The sequence below is a fragment of the Lithobates pipiens genome, unplaced genomic scaffold (genome assembly GCF_037356315.1).
Source record: "Lithobates pipiens isolate NorthernLeopardFrog02 unplaced genomic scaffold, aLitPip1_a1.2 Scaffold_30, whole genome shotgun sequence".
In the NCBI taxonomy this organism is placed as follows: domain Eukaryota; kingdom Metazoa; phylum Chordata; class Amphibia; order Anura; family Ranidae; genus Lithobates; species Lithobates pipiens.
Genome location: NW_027507791.1, coordinates 171084561 through 171101907, shown reverse-complemented (window position 1 = coordinate 171101907; position 17347 = coordinate 171084561). Strand labels below are relative to the sequence as shown.

The following is a 17347-nucleotide window of genomic DNA, read 5'->3' as shown; positions in this document are numbered from 1 at the left end:
CCTCGGACCAGTCCGCCCGCATCACCCAGTACTTGGACAATATAGTCCTACCCCGTCTACAGGACGCGGACCTCCGAGAACTGAATGCCTCTGTTACCGAAGAGGAGCTCTTGGAGACTGTGAAGACCCTCCCCGCCCACAAGTCCTCGGGACCGGACGGGCTCCCCTATGAATATTACAAGGCGTTTATACCCCTCTTAAGCCCATACATGACCAAGCTTTTTAACTCCTTTCTTCAGCAGACCCCGGTCCCGACCGACATGCTAGGCTCGTTTATCTCCCTTATTCCCAAGCCAGACAAAGACCCGACTGTTTGCGCTAGTTACCGACCTATAGCCCTGCTGAACGCTGATTTGAAAATTTTTACGAAGCTCCTAGCGAATCGCCTTAACACAATCCTCCCTTCCCTAATACACAAGGACCAAGTGGGATTTGTCCCCTTGAGACAGGCAGGGGACAATACTAGAAAGATCATTGACCTTATTGACGTGGCGAACAGGGATAACCTAGAATCTCTGGTTCTCAGTTTGGATGCCGAGAAGGCGTTTGACCGCCTCAGCTGGCCTTTTATGGAGGCCACGCTACACCGCATGGGCTTTAGGGGCCCGTATCTGCGAGCGGTGCGGCACCTCTACACCACCCCCTCCTCGCGGGTTAAAACCCCCTTCGCCACGTCCTCTACTTTTGCTATAACTAATGGCACCCGCCAGGGCTGTCCGCTTTCTCCTCTCCTTTTTGCTCTCTGTGTGGAGCCTCTGGCGGCTGCCGTTAGAAGCAACCCCGATATTCGGGGGATCCCGGTCAGGGGCAAGGAATTCAAGATTTCGCTCTTCGCAGATGACGTTATCCTTACCTTGGCTCAGCCCGGGATCTCACTCCCCAACCTCCACTCCGAGCTGGACCGCTATGGGGAACTCTCCGGCTACAAAATTAACCCGTCCAAATCGGTGGCCCTCCCCCTAAACATGGGGGCGTCTGAGATGACCCGCCTACGCTCTGCTTTCCCGTACAAATGGGAAAGCTCTTCCCTTAAATATCTTGGGGTCCTTCTTACACCATCATTCCACTCCCTGTATCAGGCTAATTTCCCCCCCCTCTTTCGGGCGATTAGGGATTTACTACGTAAATGGAAGGCCCACCACATATCGCTCATAGGACGGATCACGTCTATTAAAATGGTGATCCTCCCCAAGCTCCTGTATCTGTTCCAGACGTTGCCGATCCCAGTCCCGTATGCACAGTTACGCGCGCTCCAGAAGGACCTGTTGAAATTCGTATGGAATTACAGAAAACACCGGGTCCCGAGCTCTGTCCTGACGGCCTCGCGCTCTGACGGCGGTTTGGCGTTCCCCGACCTAGTCCGCTACTACCAGGCCACTCAGCTGCGGGCCATAGCCTCCTGGTTTCCCCAGAAGTCTTATAATAGGTGGTCGGAGATTGAAAAGATCTGGCTGGCTCCTATACACCCGAACAGTTTTTTATGGGGAGCGAGGATTGATATAGATTCGGGTCGACTACTGGGGCCGATGGCCCAGCTTCGTCTCCTCTGGCGGAAGCTCTCCCGCGATCACAGCCTCCACTCGGAGTTCTCCCTACTGACCTCCTTCCTCTATAACCCGACTCTACCGACCAGCTTGACCCACCAGATGTCCTGGCCTTGGGCCTCGCGTGACCTGTTCCACTTGGGGCACCTAGTGGACCCCAGAACACGACGGCTGTTGTCCTTCTCGGAACTCCAGGCTAAGCATGACCTCTCCCATCAGACGTTCTACAGCTACCTACAAATTAGGCACTTTGCACAATCTAGGGCCCCTCACCTACGGTTCTCCCCGCCCTCTCCCTTTGAACAGATAATCCTGGCAGGACGGGATCGTAGAGGGTTGATTTCAGACATATACCGCGTCCTCAACACATACCATTTTCAAACGAAGGGGAAGCACTCCTACATGAAACGCTGGGAGGGGGAATTGGGTGAGGAGCTCCCCCTTGAGACCTGGCAGGGGGTGTGGCGCCAGGCAGCCAAATCCTCTCTGTGTACATTGTACAAAGAGAATTTCTACAAAATTCTTTTCTTCTGGTACCAGACCCCGGATATTCTCCACAGGATATACCCCTCTACCTCGGATCGCTGCTGGCGATGTCTGAGGGAGCGGGGCTCCCTGTTCCATATCTACTGGGCCTGTCCCCTGATTGCCCCATACTGGCTTATGACTCGTGAGCTGCTCCAGCGTCTATTCGACGTTCCTGTACCCCACTCCCCTAAATTCTTCTTGATGGGCCTGTCCCAACCCGCCCTGACTAGGCCAGGCCGGAAGCTCCTTAGGCACATCCTGACAGCGGCCCGCTGCCTGGTAGCCCTTAACTGGAAGAATCCATTGCCCCCGTCTAGAGAGGCCCTTTACTCTAGGATCAAGGACGTTGAGCTCATGGAGAAGATGACTGCCAGGGTGAGAGACAGGATTGAAGAGCATGACCTGGTCTGGGGGAGATGGCGGCTGCTGGAGGATTGATGGCGAACCGGTGTGGACATGGTGGAGTGGACCGTTGGCACTCTATTTCCTCTTCTCTGTTTTCCCCTCTTTCTTCCCTTTTCTCTCCTCTTCTCTCCTTCACTCTTCTCGTTCATACTACTGATGGTCCTTGTTTTGTTTTAAGTTTGGCATGTAAGCTACGCAGCGGACCCCGGGTGGCCTTTTGGTTTCCAGCACGGATAACTGACTTTTGGTGTCTGCCGTCCTGCTGTGCACCCTGGGTCGGTTGGTTTGATCCCGCTGTATTTCCCGGTACTGTACTTTTATGCACTGCCCACTTGCGATGGGCCTCCTGTATTTTGGAAGCCATGTTACTATTGCTGTATGCCTGTACTACTACTTTTGTTATGCGACCACGAAAACTTAATAAATTGTTATTTGGAAAAAAAAAAAAAAAAAAAAAAAAACATATCTATACGTGAGTAAGAACCATGAGCGGTGGAAAAGAACGTATAGTCCCTATCCTGTGGGTGAAGCGTACGCCACACATCGATCAGTCGGTGGGAGTGTAGCAGGTCTCTTATATGTGAACGCGTTCTCGCAGAAATCGCAGAGGTGCCCGATGATGAGTCTCTGCGGGGGTCCAAGGTGAGGTTAAAGTCCCCCCCAACGATCAAAGTACCCTCCGAGAATGCAGCCAGGGCATCCAAGCATGCTTCTAAGGCCGGCAGCTGGTCCACATTCGGCATGTATAGGTTGGCAAGAGTAAAAGTTTGCGAGTGGAGAGTTCCCTTAATGAAGAGTACTCTCCCTTCACTATCGGCTTGGACAGCTAACAGGCATTTTTAGCAAGAAGAACACACACTCCTCTCGATTTGGAAGTAGGGGACGTGCTGTGGTGGGCCAGGGGGAAGTGCTTACTATAAAGCCGTGGTATTTGGTCTGTCCTGAAATGGGTCTCCTGGAGGAAAACTATTTGGGGCTTCATCCGCCACAATTCTGTTAGGCAGCTGGACCTTTTTTCAGGTACATTCAGCCCTTTCACATTCCAGGAAACCAGCTTCAGGGCCATGTCGGCAGTGGTACCCGGCCGGCGGTCCCCACCAGAGTCAGTAGTAGATATAGAGTTCAAGCATAGAGGAAGAGGAGGAGAAAAAGGAAAAGCAGTAATGAAGCGGAGAAGGTCCGGAGTTAGTAGGGAGGAGGAGGGTAGGAGGGGTGGGGATAGATCGGGGAATTGCTAAAGCTCCTATCGGAGAGAACCTGCTGGTTAGGGCAGAGGGGCCTAGTGGGGGAAGAGGTAAGGCACTGCAGAGGGAGGAACTCGTCGGTGCAGTACCCCTCCAGCATCCCATGGTCCATGCAGTCGCAATCGGGCGTGCACGGAGCTTCTTTGGCATCTTAACTACGACATCAAACGCATTATAGAACATCACTGCAGCAGGTATCGGGCAGTTAACAATAGTAGAACAGTGCATAATTAAACCAACATATTAAACTTTTCAACACAGAGTATAGATAACTTTATACCACCCAGGCACCCGCCCCCCCCCCCCCCCAAAAAAAATGGAAAAAAGGGGGGGGGGAGAGGGGGAGGGAGCGGGAACGCCGCCCAGGGGCACCCGGGGGGCACCACCAGGCAGTCCAAAAACACAAACAGCGCAGAGACTAGGGCACCTGTAGATAAACAGTAACGAGAATGGTGAACAGTACCGCCAATAACTCAGGGCTTCGTCCAGGAAGCGCAGTGTCCAACTCTGTTCTTCCAATGTCCTTCCTCTCCCCTAGCGGGGGCGCTGGGAACAATGGCCCGTGGCATGGTAAACAACACAAAGCTGGATACTCCAGCCATCTATGTTGGTAGAGAAAAAGAAAACAAAAAAAAAAGGGTATAACACAGGAATAACGGAATATTACTGTACTCTCTCAGGGTTCACGATCTTGAGGGGCCTGCGATCTCTGACGTTGGGATCGACGGTGGCGTCTCACTCTCTGTGGCCTGGTTGAGGGGTTGTTCGTCGGGGCCACTGCTCCCTGGGGGACAACAGGAGCCAACCAGTCGGGGACCTGAACCGAGGGCAGGCCCAAAGCCTCCAGAAAGGACGGGACCTCCGAAGGGTGTCGTAGCGCAAGGGGCCTCCCATTTTTGCGCACTATAAGGTGAAACGGATGGCCCCACTTGTATGGAATCCTCCGTTCAGTTAGGTGTTCCAGAAGGGGTCGCAGACAGCGTCTCATCTGGAAGGTCTTGCGGGATACATCTGGCAGAAGGATGACTTGGGCCCCGTCAAAATCAATGCTGCCTTTGCGCCACGACGCTTGCAGGACATCCTCCCTAACTGAGTAATTGTGGAGACAGCATAAAACGTCACGTGGCCGGTTCTCTGTGGGGCTCCTGGGGCCCAGGGTCCTGTGGACTCTATCAATAGCTATTACTGTGTCAGCAGCGCGGTCCAGACAGGCGTTAAATATAGCTGTAACTGTGGCTTTGAGGTCTGCCTGGCCAGTGGCTTCGGACAAGTCTCTGATCCTGATGTTGCGTCTGCGGTTGCGATTCTCAAGGTCATCCACTAGGAGTTGCAACTGTGCCACTCTGTCAGCAAGGGTATCATGTGCGGCTTGCAGGCCAGAAACATCAGTGGTCAGGGAGGTCACATCCGATGCCAGGGTGGTCACCCGCTCGTTCGTAGCCGACACGTCACGTTTGACCCCTGCGATTTCATGTCGCAAGGTCGTTTCAATCCTGGCTGCCATACAGCTAAAGTCTGCTTTAGTGGGAAGGTTTTGGAGTAAAGCTAGGATGGCCTTGTCCCCCAATAATGCCGGTGCTGGTGGCAGCGGTGGGTCCCCCTGTGTGTCTGAGGCGAGAGCAGCCTGGCCATTCGGTCCTGGGATGAGGCTTCCACTGCGGGAGGGTCTCTGGGACAGTTGGGAGTTGTGAGGGAACCAGGGTGGCAGGCCGCTATGGTCCGGGCTGTCAAGCGAGGCCATGGACAGTGAGCGGGGGAGACACGGGGACAAGTCACTAGGTGAGGAGAACGGGGGCATGTCGTGTCCCTACATAGCAGTCTGCTCACCTTCCCTCTGTGCCGCGTGTCCTGGAGCGCCGGAGGCCGCGGGCGCCATCTTGGCTGGATCCGGCGTGGAGGCCGGAGGCTGCAGCGGGACCAAGTACCTGTCCATGGCAGCAGCGGCGGACCCCGCTCGGCTGGCTGTGTTCCGCCGATGCGCGGGGATGTCGGCGATGCCGAAATATGCGACCAGACTGTGGTAAAGGGGTGCGGAGGGGTCACGGACCAGGAGCTCCGGAAAAGAGCGTCCTCACTCCTTCATGCCTAGGCCACGCCCCCCCCTGGTTAGTGTCTTGATTCGGAGATCGCCTGGGAATACTGGATGCCGTAGGCTTCTTTTTATGTTGTTGGCTTTGACCTGTTTTTTTTAGCTTGTTTCCCAAGGTGACCATCTTGGCCTTTGTCAAGAGGCTTCAGAGTGCCCAAAGAGAGTGCCTACGGCCAAATCACCTATATAGTATCTTATATATAATAACTAAAAATATTATTTATTATTATAGATATAGATATATAGTATAGTGATTTGGCCGTAGGCACTCTCTTTGGGCACTCTGAAGCCTCTTGACAAAGGCCAAGATGGTCACCTTGGGAAACAAGCTAAAAAAAACAGGTCAAAGCCAACAACATAAAAAGAAGCCTACGGCATCCAGTATTCCCAGGCGATCTCCCAATCAAGACACTAACCAGACCAGATCCTTCTATGGCACCTGGTCTTCCCAGGGAGTCTCCCATCCAGGTACTAACCAGGCCTGACGCTGCTTAGCCTCTGAAATCAGACGAGATCGGGTGCTTTCAGGTTGATGTGGCCGTAAGCGTTCTCTTCAAGACACGCCCAACCCTCTTGACAAACGCCAAGATGCTCACCTTGAGAAACAAGCAAAAAAAAACAGGTCAAAGCCAACAACATAAAAAGAAGCCTATGGGCTTACAGCGGACCTTAAAAGATGGGACCCACTAGCTCTGTCATTGTTCGGACGCTGTAATGTGTTGAAGATGAACGCGATGCCACGACTTCTGTATCTACTACAAGCCTTACCTATCAAAATACCCCAGACTTTCTTTCATGCGGTTCGCTCAATCTTTATCAAGTTCCTCTGGCGCGGAAAACATATGCGTATTGGTAGGGCAATGCTATTGCGACCGAAATTGCGGGGAGGTATTGGCTTCCCGGACCCTGCTCTATATTACACAGCGACGCACATGACACCGGTGGTTGACTGGTGCCGGTGTTCTGCCATATACTGTCCGGCCATGATATAGTGTCCGCGCCGTACTGCGAAGCAGACGAAGCTTCGGAAAATCTCCGAAGCTGAACGGCGCCTGCGCGGTGAGTGGAGGTGGTAGCCCCACCATCCAAGCGGACATAGGGTTGTGAATATTAGAGGGTCCCTCGCAGGCGAGCTTCGCTCGCCATGCTTCGGGCTCGGCCTCGCTGCGCTCGGCTCTTTTATATTCTTACTCTATGTCCACTTGGATAGTGGGGATAGAACCTGGACTCAGTGCGCAGGCGCCGTTCATGCTCGGCAATTTTCGGAATCTGTGTTGCTGTGTACTGCGCATGCGCAGTACACAGCGGACACTATCCGATGGGGGACCATATGTGATAAGACACCGGCATGGGGAACTGAAGCTATGGGTCAAGCTAGAGCAGGAGATGGCGCGGGTTCCACTGGCTCGTCTGCCTTGGGCGGGGAGGCCATTGGAGCCCTGTGTGACTACTCACCCGTTAATTGGCCCCTCGCTCGCCGAGATGGATAGTTTTTTTCACCTTTCCCACCTGACTAACTTCCCTTCTCCTATGACCCCAATTATTGGACATCCTAGATTCCCTCCGGGCCTGTCTGACCAGGCCTTTACCAGGCAAGCCTGAAAGGGCTTCTGAGAGCAGCCCTATTTCTTGGACCCACGGGCTTAATCCCCTCGGGGACCATACTGCTAGAGCAAGTACCTGTTGCATTGGATAGCTGGAGAGCTAGACAGCTAATCCATTTCCTCGGATCACTACCTAACCATTCGTTCTTCTCTAGACAATTCCACCCCTTCGAGGAACTTTGCCTGGATGATGGCCCAATTCGTGGTTCCCTCTCTAGGTCCTACCAAATCCTGACAGACGCACAATCCTCCACGGATCCACCCTTCCTAGCTAAATGGAAAAGGGACTTACAAACTACATTCTCCAAACCACAGAAGGACAGAATACTCTTTTTCGCTCATAAGTCGTCACTCTGCAGTAAATATCAGGAGATCTCATATAAGCTGATCACACGCTGGTATCGTACACCGGTGGTGTTGGCCAAAATATTCCCCGGTCAATCTGACCGCTGCTGTCGCTGTGGACCAAATGTGGCACCATTCTCCACATTTTCTGGGAATGCCCTAAATTACAAACATTCTGGCAGCCTGTCCTGAGACTCATCCACAAGTTCACAGACATTTCCTTAGCCAATGATCCCGCAGCAGTTCTTCTCAATCTAACTCCTATGTCGAGAAAGCGTTATCATAAGTCCTTACTTAAACATCTCCTCAATGCAGCTTGGGCCTGCATCCCAAGTCAGTGGAAAGAGCAATCTGCTCCAATGGTGACCCAGTGGTTCGCAAGGGTAAATGATATTGAACGAATGGAAGACCTGACTGCCACAATGAGGGATAAAACGGAGGAGCATGGGAACAGATGGTTCTACTGGACCCAGTTTCGCTTTTCGGAAGAATACCTCCGCGAGACATAGTAAGCTCATGGTGATCGTTGGAGATCGCTGTTCCAAACGTTGGACAGCTGATGAGCTGGTGAGCCGAGGGCGTCTCTTGCTCCCTGGGAGGGGACCCCACCCTATCCACTCTACCCACGACACCCCCTTACCCCTTCTTTTCCTTTTCTGCCATTTCCTTCCCCAATCTTCTCTTTCCCCTTCTCCCTCCTTTCAGTTCTACTATTTCCCTTCTTAACTCAAAAAAGGGAAAAGAAAATGGTATGTTCCGACCCCATTTGACTACTACACAATACTCTTCCCCTATCTATGGATATCTAAACTCTTCGAGGGTAGCAGGGCTAGTATCAATAATATTTTAAGTGGTAGAGGATCCCAACGAGATGGAGCTTTAATCTCATCTTGATATGACCGCAAAGCTGTACACGTGCTATTCTCCTCAGACTTCTTACCATTGGCTCTGATATCCATGCAATATGATCATTTGTTTGTAACTATTTGTATCACACATTCTGTGAAGTTGCCTTTGCATTGTATGTCGCATACTACTAAATAAAAAAAATAAAAAACAGAAGCCTATGGCACCTGGTATTCCCAGGCGGTCTCCCATCCAGGTACTAACCAGGCCCGACACTGTTTAGCATCCGAGATCAGACGAGATTCTGCGCTTTCAGGGTGATGGGGCCGTAGGTGATCTCTTCGGGCACTCTCAACCCTCTTGACAAATGCCAAGATGGTCACCTTGGGAAACAAGTGAAAAAAAAAACAGGTCAATGTCAACAACATAAAAAGAAGAATACGGCACCTGGTATTCCAACGCCATCTCCCATCCAGGTACTAACTAGGCCCAACCCTTCTTAGCCTCAGAGAAGAGAAGAGATAGGGCTCTTTCAGGATGATGCTGCTGTAAGCGATCTCTTTGGGCACTCTCATCCCTCTTGACAAATGCCAAGATGGTCACCTTGGGAAACAAGCAAAAAAAAAAAAACGAATCAACGCCAACAACATAAAAAGAAGCCTACAATAACTGGTAATCCCAGGTGGTCTACCATCCAGGTACTAACCAGGCCCGACTCTTCTTAGCCTCCAAGATCAGACGAGATTGGGTGCTTTCAGAGTGATGTGGCCATAGGCAATCTCTTCAGGCACTCTCAACCCTCTTGACAAACACCAAGATGGTCACTTTGGGAAATAAGCGGAAAAAAAACAGGTCAACGCCAACAACATAAAAAGAAGTCTACGACACCTGGTATTCCCAGGCGGTCTCCCATCCAGGTACTAACAAGGCCCGACTCTATTAGCCTCCAACATCAAACGAGATCGGGTGATTTCAGGGTGATGTGCCCGTAGGCAATCTCTTCAGGCACTTTCAACCCTCTTGACAAACGCCAAGATGGTCACCTTGGGAAACAAGCAAAAAAATATAAATAAGTCGGAAGCTAGAGACAATACGGCCCGAGTCCTCAATTTAATCCATGCGGCGCATGTACAGGGAAGGCCCTTGCTTATGTTGTCAACGGACGCGGAGAAGGCCTTTGACAGGGTGGCCTGGCACTTTATGCAGGCCACCCTGGAACATATAGGTCTTGGCCCCAACATGATGAGCTGGGTAATGTCGCTTTACTCCACGCCGTCGGCAGCTTTACGGGTGACCGAGTGGTGCTCGGACTCTTTCCCCATCACTAATGGGACGAGGCAGGGGTGCCCTCTGTCTCCCCTAATTTTAATTCTGACACTGGAACCACTTATGTGTCACGTTCGGAATGACCCGAATATTACTGGCATATCCAAACCCTCGGCACACCACAAAATTGCGGCGTACGCTGACGATCTAATTTTTTCGTCTCCAATCCACACATTTTGCTTCCCAAAATACTTGCGTCTCTACAGCGACACGGCAGCCTATCAAACTATAAAAACAATTGCGCCAAGTCAGCTGTATTGAATATATCGGTCCCGGATGGTGAGGCCAAGAGGCTCCAGTCCGCTTTTCCATTCTACTGGGCTGAAAAATCTATACGTTAACTGGGCGTTGACATCGCAGCGGATTTAGCGCAATTGTACCTGCTTAATTTTGTCCCTCTCCTGGATAGACTGAAATCTGATTTGGGAAACTGGCATGCTTTAACACTGACCTGGTTCGGGCGCTGTAATGCATTCAAAATGATGGCCCTCCCTCGGATCTTATACATGTTCCAGACATTACCGATCCGGTTACCCCCAATTTTTTTCAGACAACTGCAGGTGCTGCCCCGGGACTTTATTTGGGAGCGCAAACCGCCCAGAGCCCGTTTGCAATTGCTTGCCAGACCAAAGGACAAGGGGGGTCTGGGTCTCCCAGATCTCAGACAATACTACAGAGTGACTCTGCTAGCAAGAGTCGTTGATTGGCATTGTAATGGCCCACACAAGCAGTGGGTGGAGATGGAGATTGAGGATGGTTCCATTCCCCTATTGACCTCCCCGTGGCTCCTGTCCTCCCTACCAAAAGACCTCAGAGGTCACCCCGTAGTGGGAGCTACCTTGGCTGTTGTGCGGAGGTTGTTCCGCTGCACACACATTGCTCCCCTGCCATCACCAATGACTCCGGTTATAGGTAATCCAGACTTCCCACCGGGATTTACCAACAAGAAACTGCGACAGTTGACAGTGGTGGGGAAACAGCGTCTGGGAGAGGTGTGGCCCACGGGAGGGCTCCCGACCACGCAAACTGTCGCCGAGCTTTCTGACCCTCCGCTTGACTTGTTTAGTGCTTATCAACTTCGTCACTTTTTTCTGGCCATAGAAAGGGCCCCCTACACTCCTAGAGACCTGACACCCTATAAATCCATCTGTCACAAAAGGGAACCTGTGCGACACACCCTCTCCCTCCTGTACAACCTATTGAGTAGTCAGGAGGAGGAGTCGACCCCCACCATTTATCCACAAATGGGAGAGGGACTTAGGCATCACATTTACCCCACAACAGATAGGGAAGATCCTGACCTTAGTACATAAAGCTTCCATCGCAAACCAATATCAACATACAAGATAGTCTCACGCTGGTATAGAGTCCCATACCTTCTGAATAAAATGGATAGATCGATCCCGGATGTTTGTTGGAGGTGAAATTCAGATATGGGGACCATGGGACACCTTTTCTGGGCATGCCCGACCTTGAGGAACTTTTGGGTTCCCAGTAGCGTGCCTTCTACACTTGACCGAACAGCCTGTTCGAAAATACAAAAAAACCCTCACGATGCAACTCCTGAATGCCGCCCGGGCCTGCATTCCCACACTGTGGAGGCAGCCTCAGCCCCCATCCAAGGTGCTGTGGTATTCCAAAGTCAATCATATTCTCCGGATGGAAGAATTGACCGCCACCCTTCACAACACTGAAGAGGCATTTAGTGTTACATGGAGGCCCTGGAGGTATTTTACTGGTACTCGAGACTACATTCGGGAGGTGAGCAGTGCCTCCGTCCCAGAAAACGACTGAACATCTAACGTTTACCTACGTAGGCCATGTCTGCCCTGGGTGGCATTCCCCCCCTCCCTTTTTGTCTTTATTTTTCTTTTTTTCCCCGCCGCCATCCCCCCACCTCCTCTCTCTCCGTCTTTGCACTCTCTTCTTCCCCCGTCCTCCCTTTTAACTATGCCTTGTCTCCTTACTAGCCTTCAGGACCCAGAAGAACCCCAGGGTTCTGGACATGACCGGCTCATATTTTACTCTGGTTCACGTAGGTCATGATAAGCTGGCTCGCTGTGGTCCCAGTTGTTCTCCATGATTACATTTGTCCGAACGGAGCTGCACTAGTTATACTGTACTACATGTCGGAGGTGGGGTTTCTCTATATTCTGCATGAAACTGTAGGACTCCCCTCTGAGAACCCAGAGCTATTTGGCTGCCTATTTTTTGTTAGCATGTAATTGTGACCCTGGGTCATGCTGTATGGTTGACTGTTATATTTATGTTGTTCTACTTAATAAAAGAATAATAAAAATAAAAAAAATAAGTCAATGCCAACAGCTTAAAAACTAAAGCCTATGGCATCGAGAAATCCCAGGCGGTCTCCCATCCAGGTACTAACCATGTCCCAACCCTGCTTAGCCTCTGAGATCAAATGCACGCTCAACCCTCTTGACAAACGCCAAGATGGTCACCTTGGGAAACAAAAAAAAAAAACAAGTCAACGCCAACAACATAAAAAGAAGCCTGCGGCATCTGGAAAACCCAGGCGGTCTCCCATCCAGGTACAAACCAGGCCCAACCCTGCTTAACCTCTGAGACCAAACGAGATTGGGCGCTTTCAGGGTGTTGTGCCCGTAGGCAATTTCTTTGTGCACTCTCAACCCTCTTGACAAATGCCAAGATGGTCACCTTGGGAAACAAGGGAAAAAAAACAGGTCAAAGCCAACAACATAAAAAGAATCCTACGGTATCCGGTATTCCCAGGCGATCTCCCAATCAAGACACTAACCAGACCAGATCCTTCTATGTCACCTGGTCTTCCCAGGCAGTCTCCCATCCAGGTACTAACCAGGCCTGAAGCTGCTAAGCCTCTGAAATCAGACGAGATCGGGTGCTTTCAGGGTGATGTGGCCGTAAGTGTTCTCTTCAAGACACGCCCAACCCTCTTGACAAACGCCAAGATGGTCGCCTTGAGAAACAAGCGAAAAAAACAGTTCAAAGCCAACAACAAAAAAAGAAGCCTATGGCACCTGGTATTTCCAGGCGGTCTCCCATCCAGGTACTAACCAGGCCCGACACTGTTTAGCCTCTGAGATCAGATGAGATTGGGCGCTTTCAGGGTGATGGGGCCGTAGGTGATCTCTTTGGGCACTCTCAACCCTCTTGTTAAGCGCCAAGATGGTCACCTTGGGAAACAAGCGAAAATAAACAGGTAAACGCCAACAACATAAAAAGAAGCCTACGGCACCTGGTATTCCCAGATGGTCTCCCATACAGGTATTAACCAGGCCGTACACTGCTAGGCCTCCGAGATCAGATGAGATTGTGCGCTTTCAGGGTGATGTGGCCATAGGTGTTCTATTTAGACACTCTCAACCCTCTTGACAAATACCAAGATGGTTATCTTGGGAAACAAGTGAAAAAAAAAAGGTCAACGTCAACAACATAGACCCTGGTGGTCTCCCATCTGACCCAGACCCTGCTTAGCCTCTGAGATCGGGCGCTTTCAGGGTGATGTGACCTCAGGCGAACACTTTGGGACATACTCAAAACTCTTGACTGATGCTAAAATGGTCACCTTGGGAAACAAGCGAAAGAAAAACAGGTCAAAGTCAACAATATAAAAAGATTCCTACGGCACCTTTAATTAGGTACTATCCAGGCCGGACCCTGCTTAGCCTCTGAGATCAGATGAGATCGGGCGCTTTCAGGGGGATGTGGCCATAGGAGATTTCTTTGGGCTCTCTCAGCCCTCTTGACAAATGCCAAGATGATCACCTTGGGAAACAAGCGGAAAAAAAAAACCATGTCAACGCCAACAACATAAAAAGAATCCTACGGCACCTGGTATTCCCAGTTGGTCTCCCATCCAGTTACTAATCAGGCCCGACAATGCTTAGCCTCCGAGATCAGACAAGATCAGGCACTTTCAAGGTGATGGGGCCATAGGCGATCTCTTCGGGCACTCTCAACCATCTTGACAAACGCCAACATGGTCATCTTGGGAAACAAGCGAAAAAAAAACAAGTCATTGCCAACATTGGAGGCTAAGCAGGGTTGGGCAATCAGTTTCCTTGCCTGAAATAGGCATCTCAGAACTGCCATCTGGCTACTTCCCGGGTTTCCAACTCCTTCAACTAATCCCAGGAGACAATACTTCGCCCCCATCCTGGTGGAGGTTCCAACCACCCGATCAATGGTTCCTGTCACCTCTGTCCAGTAGCGGATCAACTTCGGGCATCTCCAAAACATGTGCATCATGTCTCCCCCCATGTTCCCGCACCGGGGGCAACTTGCGTCCGGCCGTTCGGCAAAACTGAAAAAGTTTACGAGGAGCATAATAGGTTCTATATAATAAGAACAGATGTGACATCCTGTGTGAGGAGAGCCACAATTCACCACAGGCAGGATTCCTGTGGCCAATTATAGCTCAGGGGGGTTTAGTACACACCCCACACTATATAAGGCCGCCAGCACGGCGGCCTTGTATAGTGTGTTGCGGTGGTCAGGGAAAGAGGATGATAGGCAGGGACAGTGTCTTTACTGCTTGGGAACCTAGCACTGTTACAGTGGGTGTTATGTGCCTCCTGCACAGTACACACCTGAAGCTACCCTTTATTACTGGTGTTCAATTTCTGCAATACATGCATCTGCAGTGCAGAAGTTAGAGTCGGTGTTGTGTGCCTCCTGCACAGTATACACCTTATTGCTGGTGTTCTGTTTCTGTAATACAGGAACCTAGCACTGTTACAGTGCTAGGGTGTACAGAGAAGCTGGTATATATAGAAGACTACAGCATACAGAAGAAAGGCTAGTGAATACAGAATACAGGTTTCGTGTATGTAGATAGGCTTGAGTATACAGAGATGCTAGAGTAAACAGTGAGGCTGGGGTACACAGAGAGGCTAGTTTAAAGACAAATACAAAGATGTTAGTGTATATAGAGAGGTTAGTGTATAGAGAGAGTCGAGTGTATACAGAAAGGACAGTGCATATAGAGAAGCTAGTGTATACAGAAAGGGTATACATGAAAGCTGACATTCTATACAGAAGACTGGGTAGTGTATACAGAGAGTCTAGTGGGTACAGAAGACAGGCTGGTGTATTCTAGCTAGTTTTTACAGTCTAGTGTATACAGAAGACAGGCTGTGGTATACAGAGAGTTTAGTGTATTCAGAGAGTCTAGTGTATACAGTCGGCGAGTGTATACATAAGACTGGCTAGTTTACACAGTGTTTACAGAGATGCAAGGGTGTACAGAGAAGCTGGTATATATAGAAGACTACAGCATACAGAAGAAAGGCTAGTTAATACACAATACAGAAGACTCGTGTATGTAGATAGGCTTGAGTATACAGAGATGCTAGAGTAAACAGTGAGGCTGGGGTACACAGAGAGGCTAATTTAAAGAGAGGCTAGTATATACAAAGATGTTAGTGTATATAGAGAGGTTAATGTATAGAGAGGGTCGAGAGTATACAGAAAGGACAGTGCATATAGAGAAACTAGTGTATACAGAAGACAGGCTTGGGTATACATCAAAGCTGACAGTGTATACAGAAGACTGGGTAGTGCATACAGAGAGTCTATTGGGTAAAGAAGACAGGTTGGTGTATTATAGCTAGTTTTTACAGTCTAATGTATACAGAAGACAGGCTGTGGTATACTGAGGGTTTAGTGTATTCAGAGAGTCTAGTGTACAGAAATGCAAGGGTGTACAGAGAAGCGAGAAGCTAGTATATATAAGGCTAGTGAATACAGGCTAGTGAATACAGAATACAGACTCGTGTATGCAGATAGGCTTGAGTATACAGAGATGCTAGAGTAAACAATGAGGCTGGGGTACACAGAGAGGCTAATTTAAAGAGAGGCTAGTATATACAAAGATGTTAGTGTATATAGAGAGGTTAGTGTATAGAGAGAGTCGCGTGTATACAGATAGGACAGTGCATATAGAGAGACTAGTGTATACAGAAGACAGGCTTGGGTATACATCCAAGCTGACAGTGTATACAGAAGACTGGGTAGTGTATACAGAGATTCTAGTGGGTACAGAAGACAGGCTGGTGTATTCTAGCTAGTGTTTACAGTCTAGTGTATACAGAAGACAGGCTGTGGTATACAGAGGCGTTTAGTGTATTACAGAGATGCAAGGGTGTACAGAGAAGCTAGTATATATAGAAGACTACAGCATACAGAAGAAAGGCTAGTGAATACAGAATAAAGGCTGGCTTCTACGGAGAGGCTACCACTACGGAGATGCAGAACACTATCTAGGGTATATAGAGAGGCTAGATTATACAGAGAGGCTAGTGCATAGAGTGAAGCTATTGTATATAGAAGCCTGGTTAGTGTATACAGAGAAGCTAGTGTGTACAGAAGAAAGGCTAGACAGGCTATAAAGAAAGACAAGTTTTTACAGAAGACAGTTTGGGGTATACAGAGATGCTAGTTTATACAGAGAGACTAATGTATACAGAAGACAGGCTAGGGCATACAGAAGACAGAAGACGGGCTAGTGTATTCAGAACATAGGCTAGTGTATATCGAAGACAGGCTATTGTATGCAGAAGACCGGCTAGTGTAAACATGCTGGTGTATATAGAGAGGCTAGTGAATTTAGAGGGTAGGCTAAGTGATAACAGAAGACAATCTGGGCTATACAGAGACATTTCATCATTTCATCTAGCTCACATCTCTAATGGATTTTGTCTCATTGCCATGTTATGCCTTTTCATTCTTATGCTAAATATAGATCACTACACGATTTTAATCATCCACATCAAGCATGCAATAAAACTATCATACATCAAAATAAACCATGTACTCTTTTGCTCTATTTTGCATATTTGTACCGGGACTGTGAGTATGTGACATAGAGTAAGAATATAAAAGAATATAAAAGAGCCGAGCGCAGCGAGGCCAAGCCCGAAGCTCGCCTGCGAGGGGCCCTCTAATATTCACAACCCTATGTCCACTTGGATGGTGGGGCTACCACCTCCACTCACCGCGCATGAAAATCTCCGAAGCTTCGTCTGCTCCGTACTGCGCATGCGCAGTACGGCGCAGACACTATATCATGGCCGGACAGTATATGGCAGAACACCGGCACCAGTCAACCACCGGTGTCATGTGCGTCGCTGTGTAATATAGAGCAGGGTCCGGGAAGCCAATACCTCCCCGCAATTTCGGTCGCAATAGCATTGCCCTACCAATACGCATATGTTTTCCGCGCCAGAGGAACTTGATAAAGATTGAGCGAACCGCATGAAAGAAAGTCTGGGGTATTTTGATAGGTAAGGCTTGTAGTAGATACAGAAGTCGTGGCATTACGTTCATCTTCAACACATTACAGCGTCCGAACCATGACAGAGCTAGTGGGTCCCATCTTTTAGGGTCCGCTGTAAGCCCATAGGCTTCTTTTTATGT

At 49.7% G+C, this 17347-nt stretch overlaps 4 pseudogenes; all 4 read right to left on the bottom strand.

Annotated features, from left to right (window-relative positions):
* Window positions 1-8820: 8820 nt before the first annotated feature.
* LOC143949276 (5S ribosomal RNA) lies at window positions 8821-8939 on the bottom strand (annotated as a pseudogene).
* A 323-nt stretch (window positions 8940-9262) lies between these two features.
* On the bottom strand, window positions 9263-9381 carry LOC143948584 (5S ribosomal RNA; annotated as a pseudogene).
* Window positions 9382-12936: 3555 nt separating this feature from the next.
* Window positions 12937-13055, bottom strand: LOC143948885 (5S ribosomal RNA; annotated as a pseudogene).
* A 695-nt stretch (window positions 13056-13750) lies between these two features.
* On the bottom strand, window positions 13751-13869 carry LOC143949546 (5S ribosomal RNA; annotated as a pseudogene).
* Window positions 13870-17347: the final 3478 nt, after the last annotated feature.